The sequence below is a fragment of the Adiantum capillus-veneris genome, chromosome 20 (assembly GCF_014529385.1).
Source record: "Adiantum capillus-veneris isolate H3 chromosome 20, ASM1452938v2, whole genome shotgun sequence".
Lineage (NCBI taxonomy): Eukaryota > Viridiplantae > Streptophyta > Polypodiopsida > Polypodiales > Pteridaceae > Adiantum > Adiantum capillus-veneris.
In genome coordinates this window covers 31,587,834-31,595,249 of record NC_140950.1, presented here as the reverse complement: position 1 = coordinate 31,595,249, position 7,416 = coordinate 31,587,834, and positions in this window count along the sequence as shown.

Below are 7,416 nucleotides of genomic sequence, written 5' to 3'. Positions count from 1 at the left end.
CATGTACATAAAATGCATCAACAAGAACTGCCATTTGCAACAGTAAGCACAATCTTTCCAAATCCTGAACCGGATAAGAAGCATTGTTGGCACAAGTAACTGAATTCTCGTGACAGACAGACTCCAGAGAGGTGAACAAATCATGATGTGAGGTAATGTGCTTTGTAGCACCACTGTCAAAATACCACACATGTGAATCTGCAACAACTGACATGCATGCATCATGGACAACAGGATTATAGGTACATTCTGCACTAAAAGCCCATTCTACATCAACATCAGCATCACAATCTCCTTTCACAGAAGACTCAACAATAGCTACATTTGTAGTGGAACCAACATTTGCAGTGGAACCACCCTCTTTCTTCTTAGCCTCCCTCGCGTTCAACTTAGGACACTGCTTGATCAAGTGATCATTAGCTTTACAATAATGGCAGTGCATCTTCTTTTTGCCCTTATCACCAGAATTTCCAGACGAATTGCTGTCAACAGAAGCATTAGGAACATGTGATTTTCCACTCGCAGAAGAACCATAAGAAGTGGCTGCATTGTTGTTACCACCCTTTCTTTGAGCAGCAAAAGCTTGTTCAAATGCACGCTATCTAATCCTGTTTTTTCTGGAAAGTGACTCTTGCAACAACAATGTGCACAATGCATCAAACTTGACAATTTCAGGATTTCTTTGGCTCATAAGTCTCCAAGTACTAGCAAAAGTTTGGTAAGAGTCTGGCAAGGCATCAAGAATAGTCTGCACAAGGGAACTGTCTGAAATGACTTCACCTGCAGAAATAAGTTGCTCATTGATATCCTTGAGTGTGGTGGATGCTGAGGCTGCGACTAAATGTTATGGTCGACTATGTGGCAATGCAAGACATGATCTGGACAAAACCAAAACCACTGACGCACTACACCATTCAGATGCTTTTGATATCCTTCAAAAGATGGGGCTGGTATACCAAGGCTTGAACCTGCAATACTGCTTCCACGCCTTCGTCCTCCTCGTGGAGTGCCGCTACATGTAACTCTACTACCTTGTGGAGTTCGTCGTATGGCCCACATTGCCTCATTGACCTTGCGTTCCACTACATACTGCCCACCCGAACCTATACTTTGTTTTGGGGTTTGTGACATCCCTTCTTGTACAAAGTTGATCTTACGGGGTCTTGTACACTTCTTGCGATCTTTGGTGACCGAGTTGTACTCAGGCCTATGCAATGCATCATCTTCCACATTGATTACCTCATTTGGCTTGCATTTTTGCCTTGATTTCTCCTTATCTCTTGTCAATGGAGTCGGTTATTTATACATTGGAGTGCCCTCAGTAGCCTCGTTCACTACTTATTACTTGACTGGGACTTTTTTCATGATGCTGTTCCGCAAGCTTCTATATCGATGGACCCTTCCCAATGTGTTTTCCATGGCTGTATGAAATGGCCTTTGTGCTCTGTAAGATGAAATTTGCTAGGTCGGTTGTACATGCATCATCTAATGAAATGAGTTTACAAAAACCCTCCTTGTTACCCAGCTGCCATGCTTACTCTCGGCGAGGTTTGTGCGTGGAGTGTTTGGTCCATCAGAGCTTCTTTCTACGCACGTCATAATTCCACCCCAGTGTGCAATACGATTTTCCCACCAACTAAGCCATCAATACATAAATGGAATGTTACGATCTATGCAATGACTATTACGCAACCATTGGTGTATCAGATGAGCCTCTGATGCTGCTGCAGCCTCTTTTGTTGGTGCCTGCCTCCACTTCTCACATATTTCTTTGTGTATGTGTTAAGAAGCTTGTCCCACATACTTCGTTATGTGTTGATTCAAGCTTTGCTTCCAATGGAAAATACAAGAATGCTCTCGATCGCTCATTGTATTAGTCTTGTTGGCACCATTGAAAACAATTCGAATTGCACTCCAATTTGCTTGAGCTTCGTCCTCCATGAAGCCAAAAAGATTAGCTCTTTCACACCCACATAATAGCATTACATCATTGAGGCACTCCCAAAAAAGACATTTCATTTCCATGTCTTCCTCTTTCATTTCACAAGTTGCAATAGTCAAAAGGTCCTACAGGCTGTAAATAAATTGTTAGAGAGGGATTCAAAGGCAACCCACATTGCTGTCAAGGTGCACCATGTACCTTGGATCATAGACATGACATGCCATAGTCACCCAATCATTCAAGCGTCTAGTGTGATCAAACTGGATCCACTCACGTCGAAGATCGCCATCACCGTCTTGTCTCATTCGGCTCACCAGGTCCACACCGGATGCTAGACCAATTGTGGACATTTTGAAGACATAACATTTCTCTCCCACCGTACTTGACCAGGAAACCTGCTTCCATGGAAAAGTCATATGTGCAGTCCCGCTTCAGCTTTAGAATCACATCAATGCCAAGAGATTCTTTGTCACCATCTCTCTGTAAACTAGATACCGACCTTCAAAACCTAGCAACGTTCATGGTGTTCAGAGCAAAAATAATTCAGCATAGAGTTTTGCATTGAAATAAGAATCTGAGAAATGCACATACCAATTATCTTGCACCAATGGTCCCAACTCCTCAGTGATTGCAAGTAGCTGTTGCTCACCTAAAATTCCCTCATTGATGTTGCTGCGAAGAAGTGTTGTACTTATAATTTCTTTTGTCAAACACATTTGAACCTTCCTGGCTCCTGCATGTGGATCAACGATCAAAATCCTTTGCACCATCACCTTGGTGTTGTCCGTTCGTGTTTTGGATGTGCCGTTGCACACATCATGTCTATATGTGCCACGATGAATCATGACTCTAGTGGCCGTCTCATCTGATGGCATGACATAGTATACTACACAATCACATGTTGTAGTACAGAAAGCAATTGCCTTACAAAAGTGACAGGTAAGGATCTTATCTCCAATCTTACAATATGTCCGGGTGCATGTGCCTTTTGTATGTACCCGTTGAAATGACTTGTATTAGGAATATGATACTTAACCAAGCGGGCACATTGTTCATTCATGCACTTCAGAGATCTTAAGCAATGACTAAGATGCACTACACTCAAGAAAACTATATTGGACGTTTGTGGCTTCAACCACAAATGAGGATCATACTTATCCTCCATTGCATCCATATGGTGCAACCTCCCCATGGTAGGTGGAAATTCTAAAACAAGATCACCATTGTAAGCCCTTGGAATCTCTGTAACTTGTTCCACTTGTTGTATTTGCATTAAAAGCTTTGTCAATGTACCCGTCTTTTCGACCTGTAGAAGTTTTTGTCTTGGAGTCCTTTTGAAGCTATTTGGAAGCAAAACTTGAGGTGCGGTGCAAAGATCTACTATCTCCTTTTAAGCGAAGTGCACCTCTGGCAGACTATCCACAATGGCAATGGGAGTCGTGCTAGGTGAGCCTACATAGTATGCTTGATGGGACACGTTGACTTTGTATTTACGTAAAAGCTATTTATTCATTACATAGATGATTTCATCCAAATTGTTGAGCGTCCTTTCAAGAGACAGTCATCTCAATATCACCAACTTTGATCACTGCATTTAAAGTTGTAAATTGCATTGGATAAATTATTTCTAAAAGAAATGATTCAGATATTATAAATTTACCTTTGTAAAAAGGATAAGAAAGTTCTTTATCAAGAAACAATAAAGAACATGCCATAATAATAAGGTAAACAAGTAGTCAAGCATAAAATCTCATAACAACTAACAAATTGTTTATATACTCACTGCTAATAATAGGATCGTTATAAATTTAAATTTAATAAAATCTTAATATTTTAACAAATTTATTTTAAAACAAAATATTAATAACAATATTTTAAAAAATATTCATTAAAAATATATAAAACTCTTTTAATAAATTTTTTTTTTTTTGTGCGCGCAAATATGTATGTGTGTGTTTGAAGAAGGGAACTGTGTGTGTGTGGCAAGCGTGTACGCACACACATACGCATGTGTGGCCTGCACGCATTGGTGTGTGTGTGTGTGTGTTGGGGGGGGGGGGGGGGGGGGGGGGGGGGGGGGGGGGGGGGGGGGGGGGGGGGGGGGGGGGGGGGGGGGGCGGCATACGTGGGCCACATGTTGCCACGCGGTGGCGTGTGGCCCCGCATGGCCCCTTCCTTATGCGCCAAGGGGAAAGTGGTTGTCCAGATGGCCACGAGGTAGCCTGCATGGCTGTCTTGTGGCCATGTGGTCTGCCACTGGGTCGTAGGGCGACGCGTAGCCCTTGGGCCACGCGCCACCCAACGACCCTTGACGCATGGGGACCATGTCCCCAAGCACCAAGGGGCCACCCGGGGCCACACCCATTGCGTGGCAGTGTGTGGCCCTATGGCAAGCACATGCACACACAAACAGACACACCCATGCGTGTGTGTTGGGGGGGGAGGAGGGGGGGGGGGGGGGGGGCATGCGTGGGCCACACGCTACCACGCAGTGGTGTATGGCCTCGCGTGGCCGCTTGGCGCCAAGGGCCAAGGGTCACGCGTCGCCCAATGGCCCAGTGGCAGACCACGTGGCCACGGGGAGACCACGGAGGCTGCCTCATGGCCACGTGGCATGCCATGTGTAACGTTGGTTATCGACGATACACGTTTCTATCACTGGGCCGTTGGGCGACGCGTGACCCTTGGGCCACGCGCCACCCAACGATCCTTGGTAGATGGGAGCAAGGGGCCATGAGACGCCACTGTGTGGCCCACGCATGTCCCCCCCCCCCCCCCCCCCCCCCCCCACACACACACACACACACACACACACATACCTTCGCGGGTGTGTGTGCGGGTGCGCTTGCCATAGACACACACCCACGCGAGCGTATGTGTGTGTGTATGCTTGCCACCCACACACACACATCCGCGCGTGTGTCACACACGGCATGTGCACACACACACACACACACTATCTGTATAACATATAACTTCACTAGTTTTAGCATTTGGTAGCCCTTGAACCTCTACTTCTGGTGGTCAAAATAGAATAAAGTAGGCATACCACCTCTCAAGTGCGGAACGACATCAATAATATCCACTTTAATCTTGTAGTATATCCTTACCTACATAGTAAACTTGCTTTAAATAGAATGGATCAAGGATGTCCATGTACCTTGATGTCTAACGGGAACTGTCAAAAATTGATCGACTTGCTCCAAGGTGGTGATGCAACCTTGAAAGAGAATGGCATAGGGTTGACGGAGAAGGCATGGATCCAATGGCTTCGCTACCACGTGTATTGGTGGCAATTGGAAATGTGGATCAAGTGATTATGTCCTCGAATCAATATGTTGATGATCTAACTTGTGTCCTTTTATTTGCTGCAAAAGAGTGCTTGAGATGGCCGAGAAAATGGAGGGCGAGAATCAACATGTTGCAGACCTACACAAGAAGGTTGAAGAGAGGCAGGGTCACACTTGTACACACATTGCAGAAATACAGACGAAACTACTTTGGCAAATCCTTCAAGAAGTGGAGTGCACGGATCAAGTCCACACAAGATCCCGAAGAGCAACCCCACTTCGCTTGCATGGCACGACGCATGTTCTACAGGTTGGATATCTTTGCTAGACACATTACGTATGTTTTGTAGGTTACACCAATCTTGTCATGGTGACACAAAACATTATTTGTTGTCTTATAGATGGTGCAGAGATGCTCTAGTCTTCCCCATTCCCGAGCACCTCAGTGATGCATGGTGCATGTCGGAGAGAGAGAGGAGATGGGCTTATATCCAAACTCGTGGATAGATGACTTGCGGTCAAAGGGAGCATGGGGAAAGTGTCCTTGGTGGTTGGATTACCCAGATAAAGAGTACTAACCCAAAGAGGAAGTGCTTTACATAGGTATCGTACTATGTAGATTTTGCCTTTGCCATGCAATACGACATGGGCACAGTAATCTTCATTTTTTAATTAATAGCGGAGCATAATGCTTCATGATAGAGGATGCACTCTCTCCGAACAAAACAAAGAAACCGGCCTCAAAGAAGACCCAAAGATTGGCTCCACATTGGTCTCGCAAGCCCCCTTGGCTAATCGGTAACGTGGGAAGAGAAGGAAGAGAGAAATGGCCTCCAGTGATAATGATAGTGAGAGTGAGCATGTAGTTGAGGAGCATTCTGTACAGGTCAGCGATAGTGCTCAGAGCCTTGGTGCTATGAGCCACAGTGTACCAAAACTTTCCTTCACTCCGAGACTAGTAGGTGGCACACAAGAGTCACCTCCATCTTCACCATCACAAGGTAGGGTTGCAAAGGACTCGGACATAGCCAGAGTGGTCAGAGAAAACCCTCCAGGTATGTGAAAATGGTTAATCCTGAGAGCATTCAACAAGATATATTTAATCTTATGTTGAGCATATATATATGCTTGTAGAGCCACGCCACCTTGCAATGCATGCTAGTGTCAAGTGCTTGGCAGAAGCTATTACTGATGTTTTGTGCAATGACAGGTAAGCCACACTATTTTTCCTTCCTAGTAATGTCCATAATTTTAGTGCTATTAAATATTTTGTGCAGGTCTATGTAGTCACTACGTACATTCTTGGACTCTTTAGCAAAAACAGGGCCAATGAACCCCAATTTGAGATTGGGTGGAGTACGTTTGATGTACAAGGCCTATCCCATACACACTAGGCCACATGCAGCTAGCACGGGTGGAGTTTCTTTATGGAACAAGTGGGATAACGAGCTTGCGGATGCTCCATTCCTTCTCGCAATCGAGTTTCTTTGGGTTGATGGCATGGTTGTGGCGACATGTCGTGGAGACATCTGTCCATTATCACTTCGAGGGCAGAGGGAACTCCATTTCCAGTTGTTGAGGATATTGTACATACCCCAGCCTGCACGACTCTTTAGGACTATGTAGAGGGGGTATGTTGTTTTTTTTTGTTTTAATGTTGATGAGTATCTGTGGTGTTCTTATTTCAAAATATCTTATTGTTAATGTTATCCATAGGTTGGTACTTTGTTGCTAGTCATTTTTTCATCCCCTAGAGAGGGCGGGTGTCGGCTTCCGAGGTATGATCGAGTGGATGGAGAGATTGTAGCAAAATGTACGTGGCTTCTCTGCAGATGACGACATGTTGTGGGAGAAGCTACCAGGTACGGATCCCACACAGTGGATGCTTGATCATATGAGTAGGCCTTATCGTAGAGGTATTGAGAGGAGTCCAGCGTTTGCCAGGTGCTAGAAACTTATCGGATGTTTTGACTTCATGTTCCTAAAAAATTGGAGGTATAAAAAATCTAAGGAGTTTTGTTGCTTTGTAGGTGGCTACTAGGTACCTTCATAAACATGGGAGATGTTGTGTTCGCCTATTTTGCAGGAGTGGGGACATAGGAAGCACAATGTTTACTGCTATGCAGACATTGCATCAGTTGTGAGAAGGATTGGTCAGTTTTCAGTGCTTGTCTAGGGCCGGCT